The sequence below is a fragment of the Alligator sinensis genome, unplaced genomic scaffold (genome assembly GCF_000455745.1).
Source record: "Alligator sinensis unplaced genomic scaffold, ASM45574v1 scaffold125_1, whole genome shotgun sequence".
Lineage (NCBI taxonomy): Eukaryota > Metazoa > Chordata > Crocodylia > Alligatoridae > Alligator > Alligator sinensis.
Window position 1 is genome coordinate 2,854,989 of NW_005841893.1, and position 17,692 is coordinate 2,872,680.

General features: G+C 43.5%; 1 protein-coding gene across 1 annotated transcript in view; it reads right to left on the reverse strand.

Moving 5' to 3' along the window:
• Positions 1-17,692, reverse strand: part of LOC106721857 (protein FAM13A-like) — a 98,761-nt gene that overhangs the window by 46,909 nt on the left and 34,160 nt on the right. The window lies entirely within an intron of this gene.

Consider the following 17,692-nt stretch of genomic DNA (forward strand, 5'->3'; position numbering starts at 1 on the left):
CTCACAGAACTTAACCAAACAAAACTGATGCTTTCGTGTGTATACACACACACGAAAGCATATATATGTAAAACTTGAGGGGAAAATAAATATATACATTCCCCCCTCTCCCCCTCAAAAAAGTTTGACATATATATATATACACACACACACATATACACACACACATACATACTGATGCTTTTGTGTGTGTGTGTGTGTGTGTGTGTGTGTGTGTGTGTGTGTGTACACACACACAAAAGCATCAGTTTTGTTTGGTTAAGTTCTGTAAGTGAATTTATTGCTTGTGAAGGGGAGGAGTATTACTGGCTTGAACTAACATTTTCCATCTTAATGCTTCATTGTTCAACAATCTGATCATTGTTGAAAAATATATATATATTTTCCCATCAAGTTTTACAGTTTTGAAATATGGGTGAAAATAAGGGCTGACCATGCAATTTCTAGGTCAGATCATTATGCATGACTGGAACTCTTCCGAATGCAAAACATTGGGCCTGACCCTAAGTCCACTAAGGTTACTGAGAGTCTTTCAGTTGATTTAATAGGCTTGGAATCACGTACACATTGCTGAAGAACTGCTTCTCCATTTATTAACTTACAGGAGTACAATACTGAAACTAACACTTACTTCAGAATACATTACAGGAATCAAAGAAAATGCACAAAAAAGAAAGAATCAACACAGTTAAGGTACTTAAAAAACCCTATCTCAGCAGTTGCATTACTATTCTATCAAAACAGGATTATAAATACAACTTCTGTAGATATGTGAAATGGTAAAGGTTTCATATTTCTTTGAGAATTTTCACTTTTGCACTTTCTGGTATCTTTTCCTGCTAGTTAGCTACCTTAACACTGCATTGGCATAATCTTTTATTTTTAATCTCATTAAGTATTTCTCTGAATGGGAAAAAGGACCAAGGAATCCTGTCAACTGCCCTCTGCCCACCCTCTGCACTCATATTAACTGCAATCAGTACCGAGAGAATTGTTTTTTTAATCCTTGCCTAGTGAGGAAATCCACACAGGGTTTGACCATTCTGATATAATGGAGATGGAGATGTAACATGTAGCTGTATGTATGCTATGTCTGCCTCTTGCAGGGTCTACTACTACTCCCGACTAAAAGAGTTCACCTTTCAGCTCGAATGATAAGGCTTTTCAAGTGTAGGCACAATGTTCTAGTCCAGTTTGAGTGATCTACCTGGTTATCATGAATTTAGCATGTGGATTTCATTAAAGCATGTCTTCTTTGGCTTTGCAAATGTCTATTTATTATATGCACTAGTCACATTTTAACCCTTGTTTTTTAACTCTGAAAAAAAAATCCTTACTGCAGACTAGGCATGTGCCAACTTTAACTTTTAAAAATAGTATTTGAAGCTACCAGGCAGCAAAAGTAAAATGAATTTCTTTTTCACTGAGAAACATTTATCTCACTCTCCAATAGCGCAAAAATGGCTTACTTTACTTTCTTCAAGCTTAAACTATATACTAATAAAAAAAATCTTTGGGTTAAGACCAAACCACGGAAAGTTTCATCCAAAGGTTGATCTTCAAAAAATGTTAAGCAGTGCAAAATTATATTGCAAGCTGAATCTGTGATAATGCATGCTTACAGGCATGATGTAAAAACAAACTCTGTTCCCAACCCATCAGGGTATGTGTAGGCTGGAGACAAAATGCATCCAAACATATCCTGAAAGGCACTTCAGAGCAGTGCTGCTAGTTAAATAACAATTCTTGTTCTAAGTACTCACTTCCTTTCCTTTCACTCTACATCTTTATGTGCTGTGCTTTGTAGGTCACATTTTTATTGTTGCTAATATAACAACAAACCTGGATGCTTGAATTCCCCATAGCAAATATACTTGGCAAGCAGACCTTTCACAGAATCATGGCATTCCACCCTAGAATCCCAAGACATTCTTGATATGTAGAGAAAAAAAAGTAACTCTCAAATACTGAAAGTATTTGAAATTCTTGATATGTAGAGAAAAAAAAATAACTCTCAAATGGCAACATTCTACTTTGCCTTTATACAGACTTTATTCTTTCAGGTACTAAACGGAAATTGAGGAGAAAACCTGGTTTATGATGTACAAGTCAGAATTACACAGTAGTACATCTGCACAGCTTTCCCCACCTTCTTCCTCAACATCACTCTCTCCTTGTGCAGAGGATGCAAATCTTTGCCTTCAAGAGTAAACCATGAACAATTAAAAGTCAGGGTGTCAAACTCTCCTGATCTCTCAGGATAAACCTGGAGTATAAGGAAACTCCTACACTGGAGCCAGATCCAGCAATGGTGGTGGAACTACAGCGGTAATGCATGCAGCCACTGCTTCCCCCACACTAGCATGAATGTCAATAAGGGCTCTGTCACTGGGAATTCAGCAGAAAGCCTCACCCTTGAATTCCAGGCGGTTCTGGGAACCTGTGGAGCAGATGAAACGCTTCCACAGGCTGGATACAGCCTGTAGGCTGCATGTGTGACATGTGTGACTAAGAAAATGCAGCAGACTGTTGATCAGCAGCACAAAGGGGGTAAACCCACGGAGGTGCAGCTTAAATCATTACTTAAGTGGAATAAGTGAAATAGACATCCAATCTGTGCAATGGAACAATTCACTAAGGATGTAACTATGACCTGAATTCCCATCTCTGGCATTGGGACAGAAGAGAATCAGTGGGAGCTGGGAACAGAAAAAAACCATGCAAATGAGGCCCATTTTCTCCTTCTGGCAGCTTCACTAATGCAGCAGCAAGTGGTATAAAAATGTGTAGAAGGTGACTAACCTGAGACATAGGGATTGCCATACCAGATCAGACCAGTTCATCTAGTCCAGTATCCTTTTTATGACAGTGGCAGTATCAAATGTTCCAAAGGGACATACGAAACATCCATAGTGGATTTCTGTGATATTTTCAGTGTTATCAAATTATTTTTATTTATCAAGAATAATTTAACGTAACCAACCTCCTTTACATAAAATTTATGACACTGTCTTTCAGCATTGTGCCGAATTTCCACTATTTCAGACATCCCATACTGAGGCAGACTATACTTAGCTGTCAAAAGAAGCATCAGGGAAGCATGACAACACGTGACATTCTTAAACAAATTTTCAACAAGCTGCAGGACCTCCCCTGCAGGCACAGCTCCAACACCATTCTTACAACCATCACCTCCTTGTTTCCTTTAGCTTTACAAAGGCCTTTTCTGGCTTTGCCCAGCCTGTGAAGTGACAGTGCCTTTCACAGACCCATCACAATGACTAGCTTACTTTGGGGAAGCATCCCTCGGAAGCTTTTATTGTGTAGGCAAATTATGCAAGTCACAGGTCTGGTAGCCTCATGTCTAACTTAATTTATGCTGACACCAGAGAATGTGGCCAAAGGCCAGGTCTTCTGCCAGTTTTTGTACTGATAAACTTTATCTGTTTGTGATGTGATTTCCTGCTGTCTCCCCTCCCCTCCCACAATATACCTGTACTTATACCACTTGTGGATGCAGTTATTGTTTATTCTCCTTCCTGCATGGGGAATTGCTATATTTATGTAAAGCACTCTTATACTAATATAATGGTGCTCTCAAGGTGGGAGCAGTAAAAAGATGGGTGGTATCACTTTCAATTGTATGTATAGACAAAGCCAAAGTGCACTAGAGGGGAGTATTACATACATACCAGCAACTGACTGGTAGTCTTCATCTTTTTCCTTTCCACCACTCAGATGCTCCCATTGTAAGCCCATTTCAAAGCGTATTTTTCTATACTTATCCTTTCCTTCCCCCAGTTCAAAATGCCCTCGGTTGCCTTAACTCCCCTCAGAGATGCAATCAGTGATGCTTCAATAGAGGAAAGGCAAGATAGAAAATAACACCCTGAGCTGTTTGCCCCTGGAAACCGAACCCACCACTTCTCGCGACCCCTTTTACTGGCAAGGGAGAGGGGAACAAACTTGAATCTTCCACTGCATGGCATTTACATGGAGCTAATGCAACATGAGTCTTCTTGTTATCCTCCATAGCTCTGCAAAGACATCATTCTATTTATTATTGCTGCTACTGCTGAATCATGCAACAGGAACCAAAAAACTACACGTGTCTGTGAAACGGTGACACTGCTGAGTAGGTCAATATGTAAATACCACTGTAAATGTTATTCTTGCAAGTAAAGTTCATCCCTTAGCCTGTATCTAAACATGTTGAACAAAGACAAACAATCCCAGGGCACCTTGAATTTGAGAATGGTTCAGAGCATTCCTGTCCTTTTCATTGTGCAGAGTTTGGTTTTAAGTGACCATAAATCAAACTCTAGGGTCTCTTTGGCTAGGACATCAACCTTGTTCATAGCAGGATATCAACAAAGCACACATACCCATAACCTCAGTTTTGAGTAGGATATCTAACTTACCTGCCCAAGCAATGCAAGCTGCATTCCCTTAGATCTCATCAGTATAGCCTTTTCTCATGCAATAGTACAGGTTCCTATTGTAAAGCATGCATACACATAACCTCAGTTTTGAGCAGGGTATCTAACTTACCTGCTAAGCAATGCAATTTGACATCCTTAACAAAATACTAGTCTCAAGGAAGGCTTTCACCTTTCTAGAAGGAGGCTGTATCTGCAGTCCCATGCTTTCATTTGAGTGAGGTTTCTAAATAGGTTGCAAGTAATGAGTTGTAGCTGAAAAAACTGAGGGGTTACAGAAAGCAGTAGGCCCCCCAGGTTTGATTAAATCAGACAGGGTCCCTAATTCTGCCATAACTTTATTTAAAGATTCATGGATTCTTAAGACTAGATTCTCTCTCTTACAAGTAATCTCTAATTTGCTCATGAACTTTTGAAAGGGTGAATCCATTATAATAGCATCACCACATACAGTATTTGTAGCCCCTGTTCAATTTGTGTCAGTTTTCTTTGCCTCTCATTCTAAAATGTAACTGCATCCTCAGGTCTCAAACCGCAGCCAACAGTGTATGTACCTGACAAACAAAATTCCTCTGAAGAGTTATCACTTCCCACTGGGCAATGCATTCCAGGTTAGGTACAGACATTCAAAAAGCCGAAGGTGGAATCAATCTAAGATATGAGGTTTTCTGTAAGTGGCATAGTTTAGGTCAGTAGTGAACAAGAATATACATTCACCCTTTTGTGGGGGAAGGGGGAGGCGGTTGAATCTTAGATTGGGTTCTGCCATTTTAAAACCAGTCTATGTGTGCTGAACTTCTGTCCTGTTACAGGTATAGACTGGTTTCTGATCACCTATACTGGTAAAAGTATACCTGGCCCCGGTTAGGACATCAGTATCAGAGAGGAAATTCAAAAGGGACAAGAAAAGGGCATGATACCTGATTAAGGAGATCAGCTACAAAACAACAAAGAAAAATGTTTTTGACCTTTACAATAAGGAACCTACACTTGAAGCAGTTAGATTAATTTTGACTGACTGAAACAGCCAATCAGAGTGCTCTACAAGCATTCGACAGGAGACGGTGCAGTGGAGTGCCACCATGACAGTGAAGTGGCAGTGAGGACCATTGGGGGACGCAGAGCTGCTGGGCCTCAGCAAAAGCTAGCAGGAAGGGGGAGGGGGGGCACCACCACCACTGCTGCTGCCACTCCCCGACAACAGCCCTGAAGGTGGGTGGGGATCAGGCCTCGCCCCAAAGCAGCAGGGGCGAGGGTGGGGGGAGCAGGCCCATTTACCTCCTCCCTCAACTGGATGAGAAGCGGGGGCAGGGCTGAACATAGGATTCCGTCCCCGCCCACTATGATGGCAGGGAGCATGTTGCTGCCACCCCGCCGGGGCCCAACAAAAGATGGTGAGGGGGCACAGTGATATGCCCTGCTGCTGCCAGGCCCTGCCAACAGCTGGGAGGGAGGGAGGGGAGCGGGGAGGAGAAGCAGGTGAATGTGGGCTGGGTGGACCCAGAGCGTGGGGGTGGTGGGGAGTAGTGCCGGACCCAGAGTGTGAGAGTGGGGAGGGGTGGTGGGGAACGGGCCTAGACAGGAAGTGGTGGGGGAAGTGGGGAACGAGCCTAGACATGGGCCTCTGTCCATGCTCCTGCCCCCTCCCCCCACCATTCCTGATGGGCAATTGGCTAGTTGCACTATAAAAGCACATCCACCTGACTTTAAACTACTTGTACAACCTGCACTACTTTAAATCTCATTAGTATGGTTTTGTCTTTCCTCATGCAACAATATAGGTTCTTACTGTAAGGCTTGCATACCAATAACCTCAGTTTTAAGTAGGAATTGCCCCAGCACAGTATTAAAGGTTTGTGCTGTTCAGTATCCACATGAGACATAGAACTACATTCATGTTCACAGTGCGGTCATGAGGGATCCTATGACAATCCCTGTACATGTAGGAGCACTAATCCTAGCACCTCAGCTGAATTCCAGCAAGAGAAATCATAGTGGGCTGGATCCAAACCAAAGAATGTCATGGGCTCTGGTGGGTTTTGTATCAGGCCCCTTCAGGCCCCTCTTCTATATGCCTTCAGCTAACGTTTTTTTCTTCATTTTGTGTCCTAACCTACTGTGTTGGTCACTGGGTATGTGGCATCCAGCCATCACATTCTGCTTTGGTGATGGTTGAATCTCACTGAAAAAATACAGAAATTCTCAGATACTGTTTGAAAACTTAATTGAATGTCCTTTGGGATGACAAGTTCCACTAGTTTACAAAGATATTATTAGTTTGAGAACACAGCAGCTATATTAGGCCATCTCCAGCCCTAGTCTGAAGACCAGATGCTATCCTTGACTGTACCTTCATTTGTAAATAAATCCATTTGCTGAATAAAATTCCTTCATTTGTTTTGGTGGACTCTCAGCTGTACAAGAGGTATGTGGAGGCTATAACTTTGCAAAAATTTCTAACTCTTTTCAAACACACACAGCAACTGGATTCCATAGCAACAAAATACAGAAAGGGATGCCACCTGAATATGTGACACTGCTTTTACAAAGTGTTTTACCAGCACTTCATTTACTAGTCAAAATGGAGGGCTGGTTATTGACATATTGAGCCTCAACCTTTCTTTAATAACTTTGCTTTAAAAAAATTAATTCTCTGATGGGATTTACTTCCTATGCACACAAAACCAAACAGGGAAATGTTTCTATGTAGTAATTCATAAAACAATCAATACCTTCATCCACATTCATATTCTAACACATTCAATAAGTAATTAACTTTAAAAAAATGACTTTGCCAGTTTTGACCTCTCTGTTTTCCTGGATTGGAAAATGAACAGTAGTTAATGGGCAACAGTAGTCAGTGGGTGGGTATCATCTGCCTCTCATTTAATGCTGTAACAGAAAAGATAGAGTGGGAGGAAGAAATTGTTATTCATTGAGGTGTTCATTTATACAATACTACAGTATTTCTGAATATTTGTTATAAGCAGCATGAACTTTGTAGCAGTTCTTCAACTTCATAGGTGTTTATTGCTGTTCATTTTCTTCTCAATGTATTCAAACAGATTTTAACACCACAAAGACCGGTACCTTTAATGTTCTGGTGCCTTTCATCTGCTTTTACATAAAAGAATCATGAAAGTCAGTGTTTTGTGCTGGAAAACCCCCTCCAGTGCTCACAACTGCTGTGCTGTACAACGTTGAATTTTGATTGATAGGAAGGAAAGATATGTTCAAGGAGTATCACAAACAATGGAGTTTGCAAGCCAGAGTTGTAGAAGCAACTTACTTCTTACCCTAATTCAACACATATCCTTACTGGATTTTTTGCTTTGAGCTCTGAAACCAGAATTAATAGTTAGGATTTACTGAACCTGCCTCCCTTTTAGCTCTATGCATCAGCAAATAGTATGAGCATCACTGTCACTCTTTTATGAGACTGTCCACTCTCAAGAATAGCCTCTACTCAGCACTGGCTGCATCTGCAGCTGTTCTTATGCTATATGGGTTAGCTTAGCTACCACCCACAGGAGCTTGTACCGGCCAGAGTTTTGGCACTACTCAAAACACTGCAAATTCCCAGTTCACCTGTCAGATGCTTACTCAGAGCAGCTCCCAATGACAGAGGAAGCCTGGGGAAAGGGAGGGAACTTGCTTCTTTACATTCTGCCTTCCTCCCCAGTGGCATGCAGGAGCTATACCAGAGGTGACTCCTCTGGGAAATACCAAGGACGCAGAGGACTATGAGATCCATCCATAGAGCTCCCATATAATGCCCCCTTCATGAAGAATCATGAAAGAAAAAATGGGTACTATTTTCCAATTTCTTAGATACTTACACTAGCAAGATGCTCTCTCTCTTCCAGAGCAGGGGCAGGTTTTTTCTGGCTCCTCCCCTTGCAGCACCCTCTGAGATCCATGTGCTTTTGCAGAAATCCCCTTTCTGAGGGGATGCAGGTGTATTAGCAGCATTGGCTTTGCAATGAATAGCCACTTGAGTGTCACATACTTTTGGGAGAGAAGCATGTCAGACAACAAAGCTACTTTTGAGCTCCATCTTTATACTGCAGGCCCACTAAGGCAGGGGTTTTTTTTAGTCTAAGTACCCGCAGCGGCCGAACACTGAGTGGGGAGGGAGGGGGGTGGGGGGAGTAGCACACAGCTGGACACAGAGCAGGGAGGCGGGACAGCATGCAGGCGGGCACAGATGGAGTGCTGCCGCCTCCCAGGAGCAGGGCCAGGCTGGGGTGAGGGCAGTGGCACCCCTCTGGGGGTAGGGGTGGGGAAGCTCACCAGGCTGGTGTGTGGTGGTGGTTCCCGGCTCTGCTCCTGGGAGGCGGTGGCGCTCTGTCCATGCCCACTCGCGCATACTCCCTAGGACTGGTCCAGGTACCTCCAGGGGTATGTGTACCCTCGGTTGACAACCCCTGCACTAAGGGAATTCCCATGAAAACTTGTCTCTCTGCAGCAAGATCTAATCAGTATCTAATCAGGTTGCTCTGGATTAGGGGAGTCAAGGGGTGATTGGACATCTGCAAGGAATACTGGTGGCATGCAAACCTGTCCCAGTCTGGGCTTTGGGTAAGAGTCACAACACAGCCCTGCTTACACTCTATATTGATTTTTATTTTTTAATCACATACCCAGTCCCCTTCCTTTTCTTAAATGGGCCCAACAATTAACAACAACCTTGAGCCTGCACTCAGAGTGCTACTTGTGTAGTGTTGCTATTCACAGTTGCATGAAATGGAAGAGATTTCACTGTTGGTCTACACACAAACTAGTTTGGAGGCAAAGAACCTGTAGTGTTATTTATGTTCTTCCAACCAATGTTTACTGTTCCCCAAGGTTCCATTTCCATATATACTTGACCATTCACTCTCACCATAATAAACCTGCACACGAGTGGAAAGAAAACAGGGCACTGAACCTGAAATAATTTCCTTTTTATAGAAGTTTAACTCTGTACTTTATTGTCTTACCATATCTCATGTCTGAGAATGCTCTGAAGACCACTATTTTGTTAATTTCTGTGTGTTGCTATTAATGTTGGAAACACGAGATGACATCATTAAAACATCAGAAAAGCCCGTGTACAGTTTGGATAAATAACAAGCGAGGGAATGAAGATAATGTGTTAAACTCCTAAAATCATTTGAAGAGTTTCAAAACTGAGATAGAAGAGGAATTATTGGGTATATACATACCCATAACTAGACATAATGAAATGAAATAGAGAAAATGAAGATGCAGTCTAAAGATCCTCAAAAAATTCCTAGCAGTGAGATTTATTTAACTGTGGTGCAGTCTCCCAGGAGATGTGCAGGGAGCCACATTTAAAAGTCTATTAGACAATTAATGAGCAAAAGAAATGAACTACAGGAAGCAACCCTGAACTGACAAGGGATGGATGAGATGCCCTAACAGCTTTTTTTCTGTAAACTATAAAGCATGAATATTTGTGATCAAAACAAAGAGGGATTTTACAAGTTCATTAGGTAGGAGTGTGAATTTTTAAAAGCTTGGCAGTTACGGCAACTGCAGGGGTACTAAGATAACAAGGATGAATTGATGACTTGTGAGTTAAAAACAGGCAGAGAAGGTTCTTTGGGTAAATCTAATATTGGATACTCAACTTTATAACAGGACAGACAAACACAGTTTCATTGACTTACAGTTTCATCCATCTAAAAGAGAACAAGAGCAGAGGGAATCTGAATATTCATGATTAACTGAGCCTCTTTGTCTAGATCACAATGTCTAATCATCTATTACCAGTGAATCAACAGACAGCCCAAGACCATTCCTTCAGAATTAATGCTGTACCACATTCCAGGAAGACTGGCTTTGTTAATATTTGCACAGGCCGAAAATAAAATTGAATGCATAATAAAAGAAAAAAAAACTATGTCCGTCTCTGCTCCATGTTTGGGTCTTGTGAAGATTCACTAGCTACCTGTTAAACACAGAGAACTCCACCACAACAAAGTTTTTTTTCTTGCTTCGTTTCTAATTTTGCAACCAGATCACTTGGATGCCAGTATTGCAGCTGCAGGACTGTATGCACCCCTGCAAAATGCTAGGTCCTATGCCTTCATCTATATCAGGGTAGAATCCCATGGTCTAAATCTTGAGAAACAACACTCCCTGGATTCAAGAGTGCTGAAAAGGTCCTACTAGACCTGGTACTGAACTGCATGCCTCCCCTTCAGGAGCTTGAATAGTGCTCAAAAGAAGTGACAAGTTTTGTTTTCATCCTGCTCTACCTTAACACACACATGTGACATGAGTTTTGTTTTGAACAGTTTGAGGCGCAGTTTCACAAAACCCTCTGCACTTATATCCTTGAAACGCAGCAGACTTCATGCCCTCAGAAGGGGCTACGATCTCTGCAATTTTCATCCAAATCAGGCAAGAACTGACAAAGTTATAGGCATTTTAGTGATTCTCCATTATAGCCTATGGCCGGATCACCGAAACAGCATCGATACTCCAAAATACATTCGGCTGAATCAAAACGGAACAGTGATCTGAAACACTGAAACGAATCACTGTCCTTCCGAAATGGCTGAATCTGAAACCGAATTGAAACATAGCCATTTCACACAGCTCTAATGTGTAGCAGTTTAGGGCCAATGGTTGATGGACAACATAAGAGACCAGAAGGTACTTAATGTAGTACAGGATTGGGAGAAGATAGAGCTCATGACAGATCAGAATGGAAGCATATCATTAAGGAGGTCAAAGTGCTACAAATGCTGGTTGGCCACTGGAGGCAAGTATAAGGTGCAAATGTGCCCTGCCTTCTGCTTGACTTCAGACTATGGCTAACCACATCTCCCTAGGGCTGCCAGGGGGCACGGGGGCTGGTTCTGATCTCCATGGGGCTAGGATGCAGCAGTCCCAGCTGCCAGGACAATTATCCTGGCCTGTGGGGATTGGGTCCCAACCTGATCTCCATATAGCTGAGACAGCAGTCCCAGCTGCCGGGACAGCTCTCCTGGCCATGTGGAGATTGGGACCTGTCCCAATCTCCACATGGCCGGGAGACATCTGCCCCTGCAGCCAGCACAGCTCTTCCCCTTCCCCCCCACCCCGGCCCCTCACCACATCCAGGCTTAGCCACGCAGCAGCAGGCCTTCTGTCCCACTGGCACAGTAGCTCATGTGACATTAATTTAGTACCTGTATTTCCTGATTATAGCAAACGGTGCATTAGCCTAATTTATTGCACAGTAAGTCCCATGCATGTGTGGATGATGATGCTTTACTCTTCATTAGATTAGTCTAATGAGCAGTAAAGCGTCTTGTGTAGATGCACCCACAGAGAACAACTGATCACCTTCTTCTATGAACACTTTTTCTGTATTTGGAGATTTATGAAATCCTCCTCTCATCTTTTCTGCTCTTGAAAAAATAATCCCAATTCTTCCAATGTTTTTTCATAGGTCATATTTTCTAGACCATTAACCATTTTTGTTGCTTTCCTGTGGACTCTTTCCAATATTCTACCTTCTTTCCTGAAGCATGTGTCCATAGTTGAATAGATACAAACAGAGCCTATAGCACTGCATTTAGGTATCCTAGGGAGTGACAAAACTGGCTTTTCATTTCCTAACTCTAATAATTGCTAATAGCAGTGGTGGCTCTTTGTTAAGCTCAAACACCAGAACTGTAATCACCATGCACTATAACCAAGAGCCCTAATAGATGTTAATTTAATTGTACAATGGGATCTGAGAAGTTTTCCCCTAAATCCCAACAATCAAGGTTTGGCAAGGTAGGACACATGATTGTTGGCATCCGGGATAAAATTCTTCAAATCCCATTTTCATGCTAGGGCATGAAGCCAACTGTGCAGAGACCTAGAGATGGGGAGCTCCTTGATCCCCAGGTGCCTGTGAATACACTATAAGTCTGCACAACATGGCTTCAAATGTCCCTGCCATGGGGAACTAATGGGCTTCCCTCATATAGAGGAATTTAAAGCTGTGCCATGTGCATGGCTTTAAATGTCCCCTTGTGTGGGAAAGTCAATGGATTTCCCTCATACAGGGATATTCAAAGCCACGCCATCCAACCCAGTACTGAATTACATGCCACATGTTCAAATTTAAGTGAGTTACAAACCAGCCACAATGGTGTTTCACGTGTAGTGTTGGCCCCTTCTTTTTTACCGCTGTAGTCTAGTGGAATGGTGGAAAGTTTTATTCAAGAGAGACCAGCATACACAAGGCCATATGCATCTGAATTTTGAACAGGATCATCTCAGCTGCCACATACCAAGTGCTTCAGGGAATTTTAAAGCTATCTGCATTTCTTTGGTAATTTTCCATTTTTCCCCTGTGAGGTCTCTCTCTCTTCCTTCCATCCTCAACAAAAGATATAAATTTATCCTGTTATGCAAAACAATTGTTATTTGTTGAGACAATGAAATTGAGAGTTATGAGGAGCTGAGGCCATAACAAAATATTTTCTGTAAAGCTTTTTGCTGTGTTAAAAACCCTAATATTTCCTAAATTAAACTTTGAACAAGACAGAACTTGCTGGTGCTTGTGGACTCACTCATCAATGAGAAAAAACCCTAAGATGTTCAGTGCCCTGAATAGTGAATGCAATACTCATGTTGATCAGCTTCAATTGCCAGTAAGCCTTAGGGAATATTGGCTTTTTAACAATAACCCATATGAGATATATAGATATAGATCTATCTATCTATATCTAGATATATCTATATCTATATATATCTGTATGCATCAAAGTTTGTAAAATTGCTATTTTTCTGAACCTAGTGATGAACTGAGACTGACATTATTTGTAAGATTTATAAAACTATCAGTTAGTTATTTCAGGGATCCTACTTGAGAAGAAACAGAACATACCATGTCACCACAACCAGCAAGCCAATTTAAATTTCAAACAGCAATCCGCTGAAGACATGTCACATGAAAATTGAACAGTTCTGGCTTTAAGAACATACACCATTAAGTGACAAATACATCCACAACCATCATTATTTAGGAAACTACGTAGGATTTGAGTCACCAGGGTTAACTTTATGAAACCTCAAAGCCCTCCAACGGTATTTGTTTGCTCAGAACTTGAACAAGATGAATTAAAAAGCCACTCCCAAACTTTCCTTTCCCCTATGCATATGAACTTGCCTATATAACCTTACCTTTTGGAACTGTTTTTATCTTTTCAGAAGTTAGACAGGTTTCACTTATATCCATTTCCTTATTAATGTGGTCCTCTCAGTTTTGCTTTTTCTTGAAATTCACATAGGTAATTTGTTTTTGTACTGGACATAACAAGTCTTGGTGCTTATACCACAATATCATTATCTTCATTATCCAAAGCAAAAAGTCATGCCCATTTTAAGAAAAGGTAGGCTCTGATATAAATACTGTTCACATGATAGTTTAAAAGCAAATGTCTACTTTGTGCTGCTTGCTAAAAGCATCTTCTTGGGTATCTGGCGCCATCTTGCTGGGTGATAAACATTTAAACAATGTGTGCCCATCTCCTCTCAATGGCACGCTGTCGCATTGCCTTTGCCCAAGCTGCTGCCCTAGCTTGTCAGGGACCTTTGTGCCGGCCCCGGAGGGTACCTTGGTTGCCTTCAGGGTGACCCCCAAACTCGCCTGCCATGACTTTGAGTGTTCCTTCAGTGAAGGGGGTCCCCTCTAAGGATGCCTCCAGAGCTGTCACGTGTCTTGGCAGATGTTCTCGGGGCTCCAACCTCCCCTACACAGCGGCCGTGCACCAACCTTCGAGATGGGCCTCCAGATCTTTTTGCGGCTGTCCCCTGCTGGTATCCTCCCCGGAACCTGCGGCTTTTTCTGGTGACCGGCACCCCTGGCCCCTACAGGCACCCTGAGCCCTGGTTGGACCCAATGGGTCTGGTGACCTTCGACCTCTGGACTTATCTTCCTTAATGCCTTGAACCGCCTTTGTCTGGAGCCGTTGGGCTTCAGTGGACCCTCACACTGTTCGTCTTTGCCTCTGGGCAGAGTCCTGGCTACTCTGGTCTGGTACTAAGGGTTTCGCTAACCTGTCCTCACCAGGGAACGGAAAATAGACAAACCCTAACAGGGAACACAATCGACAACCTCACGGCAACCCCTCACCCTAAGGTGATCAGATATGAACAAAATCAAGACACTAATTACGTAACTGCCAGGGGCGCACGGCAAAAGGAAAAACAAGAAGAGGAGCACCCATGGGAGGGAGTCCCCACGCCCTCCTGGCTTCTAATGCCCCTTTTTCCCCCTAGGCTAATGAGCCCTCCGGTTCAAGGTTCGAGCCTTCACCCCAGCCAGGGCCTCCAGGATCCTCTTCCACCCTGGACCTGTGGCACCCGTTGCCTTTGCTGAGGGCTCCCGCGCCGGCTATCTGTGCAGTCTCTGCCATCGCCCTTGGTGATCCTGTTGATCCCCCATCGGTCCTCTTCACCATGAAGAATCCTCATGGCTCCTGCCGCCCTAGCCTCAGCCAGCCTCTGGTCCCGGCCGAACTTCCTTTGCGGCTCTGATCACTGCTGTTGTTAGTGCTGCTGCTGCTTCAGCTGCTGCCACAGTCGACGGCTGCAGGCGCGGGGCACTCTCCACCCTGGAGTCTCCCGTGGCGCCTCCACCCACTCCTGCACCTTTGGGCCTGCCTTTTACTTCCACCAGGTGGCGTCTCCCTGTGACGTCACCTGACCCCAGCTGAATATAGGCGCGGCTGATAAACTGCACGGGCGGTTTCCCACCGTGCGTTTCTTTGCTCTTCCCAGCCCCTGCAACAAGTAAGTTGCTGTTTTCTTTTCTTTTTACTTGGGGTTTGCCTCTGAACGAGGCTTTCCCCTTTTCTGGACCTGTGCCCCTGGGACACAGTGTACTCCAACATATTAGAGACGAGGATAAAATGGGAAGAATAGCTGCCTATGTCATAGCTGCTAAGGTGAACAGTGAATAAGATTTGGAAGTTGATAGTTACGATGTATACCAGATACCAGCATATGGTAACAAAGCAAAGTAATTCTCATGCTGCTATTTTTAATGGTGTGAAAGATTTTTTTTTAAAGAATTTGTCCAGGATAGAATAGATTAGATAAAAATGGAACAAAATTCTCTTCTTTGAGCCACACTGTGAGTAAAATTTATCATGTAAACCCAAGACTTTTGCCACCAAGAAGCAGCCCTCTCAAGCATTATATCTAGAACACATTATTAGAAGAAAGGAGTGTATTTCAAAAGCAAATTTTAAGAAGCATTTAGAAAGAAGTAAGTTACTGTCACAAGTGGCCCCTGAGGCTGCCCTGCTGCTTCAATGTCCTGTGGATGACAATCAGCAGAAGGATCTAGATCAGGCTTGTCCAACATATGGCCTGCAGGCCACCATGCGGCCTGCCAAGACATTTTCTGTGGCATGCGGTGCTGCGACGGGAAACGAAAGTAAACATGGTTTACTTTCGTTCCCACCCCTTGTCCCTCCCCCAGACCCACAGCAGCTTCCTAATGGCTGCTGAAGGGCTGGGGAAGGGACAAGGTTCCCACATGTACCACATCAGCTTGACATTGCTGACACGGTGTGTGTGGGAAGAGAAGTAGCCATGTGCCTCTCGGGACAGGATGAGCCCAGCCGGAGCAGCAGGGGGCTCAGCTGCATTTTCCCCCTGCCTGCACCGGTCAGTCCTGAGCGGCACACGGCTCTGCTGCCGCTTCTGCTGGCTGGTGCCGACCTGGCCGGCCTCTTCCCGTCTGCAGCAGCACATGGGAAGCCAGCTTCAGCTTCATGCTGCTTTTCCTGGCTGGTGCTGACCTGGCTGGGCGGGGCAGCATGCGGCTGAAGCTGGCTTCCCATGTGCTGCTGGAGATGCCCGGCTGGGTAGGCACTGGCCAGCAGAAGTGGCGGTGGAGCCTCCTGTCTTTTGGGACCAGCTGGCACAGGTAGGGGGAAAGTGCAGCAGCACGTGGGGAAGTCACTGCTTGATAGGGGATGGGATGGACTGGCTGGGCTGCACCAGGGAGGGAAAGCTGTGGCTGATCCCCCTGCAGCTGTGCTGTATGCTCCTTTAAGACTGAACAATACGTTCAAGAATAGAGCATGAACGATCTGGACTCCAACGTAAATTTGGAGCAGGTAAAAATCTTTGTAAAAATACTGTCCAGTGTTTGGATTGTGTTTGCTTCTGTTTCTCTTTGTGCGGGATTGGGAGTTCAACTTGTTACTACTTGTTAAAGATGTGTTACTAACAAGTTATTAATTCAATAAAAGTAAATCTTGAAGATTTTTCTCAAAAATGCCCATATTTAGTTGCTTTGATTAGTTTCCACTCTGGCTGATATCTTTTCCACATTTGATCTGTCGACTTGCGTTATGCTTCTTTCATTCATTGAGAAGTAAGTAGAAGCAAAAGTGTTTATTTTAGTCAAGTGTTTGGTATTATTTCATTCTTGCTTTTATATTGTTTTTATTTTGGATTTTAAACCACATTTCCAGACACATTTCATTGTCACTTCCTGCAACTTCATTGGTGTCAAAGGTTATGTGACATCACTTCCTGGTGTGATACCACTTCCTGTGAGGTCTTTGAACATGGCTCGCTGGCCCACTGGATGATAAAAAGTTTGTGATCCGGCTCCACATTCAAAAAGGTTGGACACCCCTGATCTAGATGATGGTGTTATTGAAAGATGCAATCAACAACTTTGTTCACTCTCCTCACCATTTTCTCCCTCTTAAACCAATTACTTTTCTGTTGTACCTTTTCAGAAACTGTCAAAATTAGTGTCTTCCAGATCCTCATTTCTGGGAATGTCCTTTTTATTTAGGGGTTAGATTAACAAATCACTGCATGTCAAGATGAGTCAAAAGGAATAAATTAGCAATTCCCTCTTGGTGTCAGACCCAGCACAGGAGAGAGAGGTCCCTCCAATGAAACCAAGCAATAACATATTTTGAGGGAGAAAACTTCAGTTGAGGTTTACATTGTACTGTATGGGCAAGAACCAACTTAAAAAATATGTGCACAAGTCCAGAGCACCTACACTCTGTGCCAGAGTGGGATAAGGACTCAGCCCTACTGAAGTCAACAGGGCTTTCTCATGGCTTGAGGTGGGAAAGTAGTGACTTGGGGGCAGAGGGTGGATAACAGGCATGCAAGCAGGTGGGCAGCATCCTCATTCTGCTGTCACTACAGCAACCACTCATGCAGATTCACTGTCCAAAACTCTCCCTCCTGCATCATCCTTTTTTCTCAGAGGATGG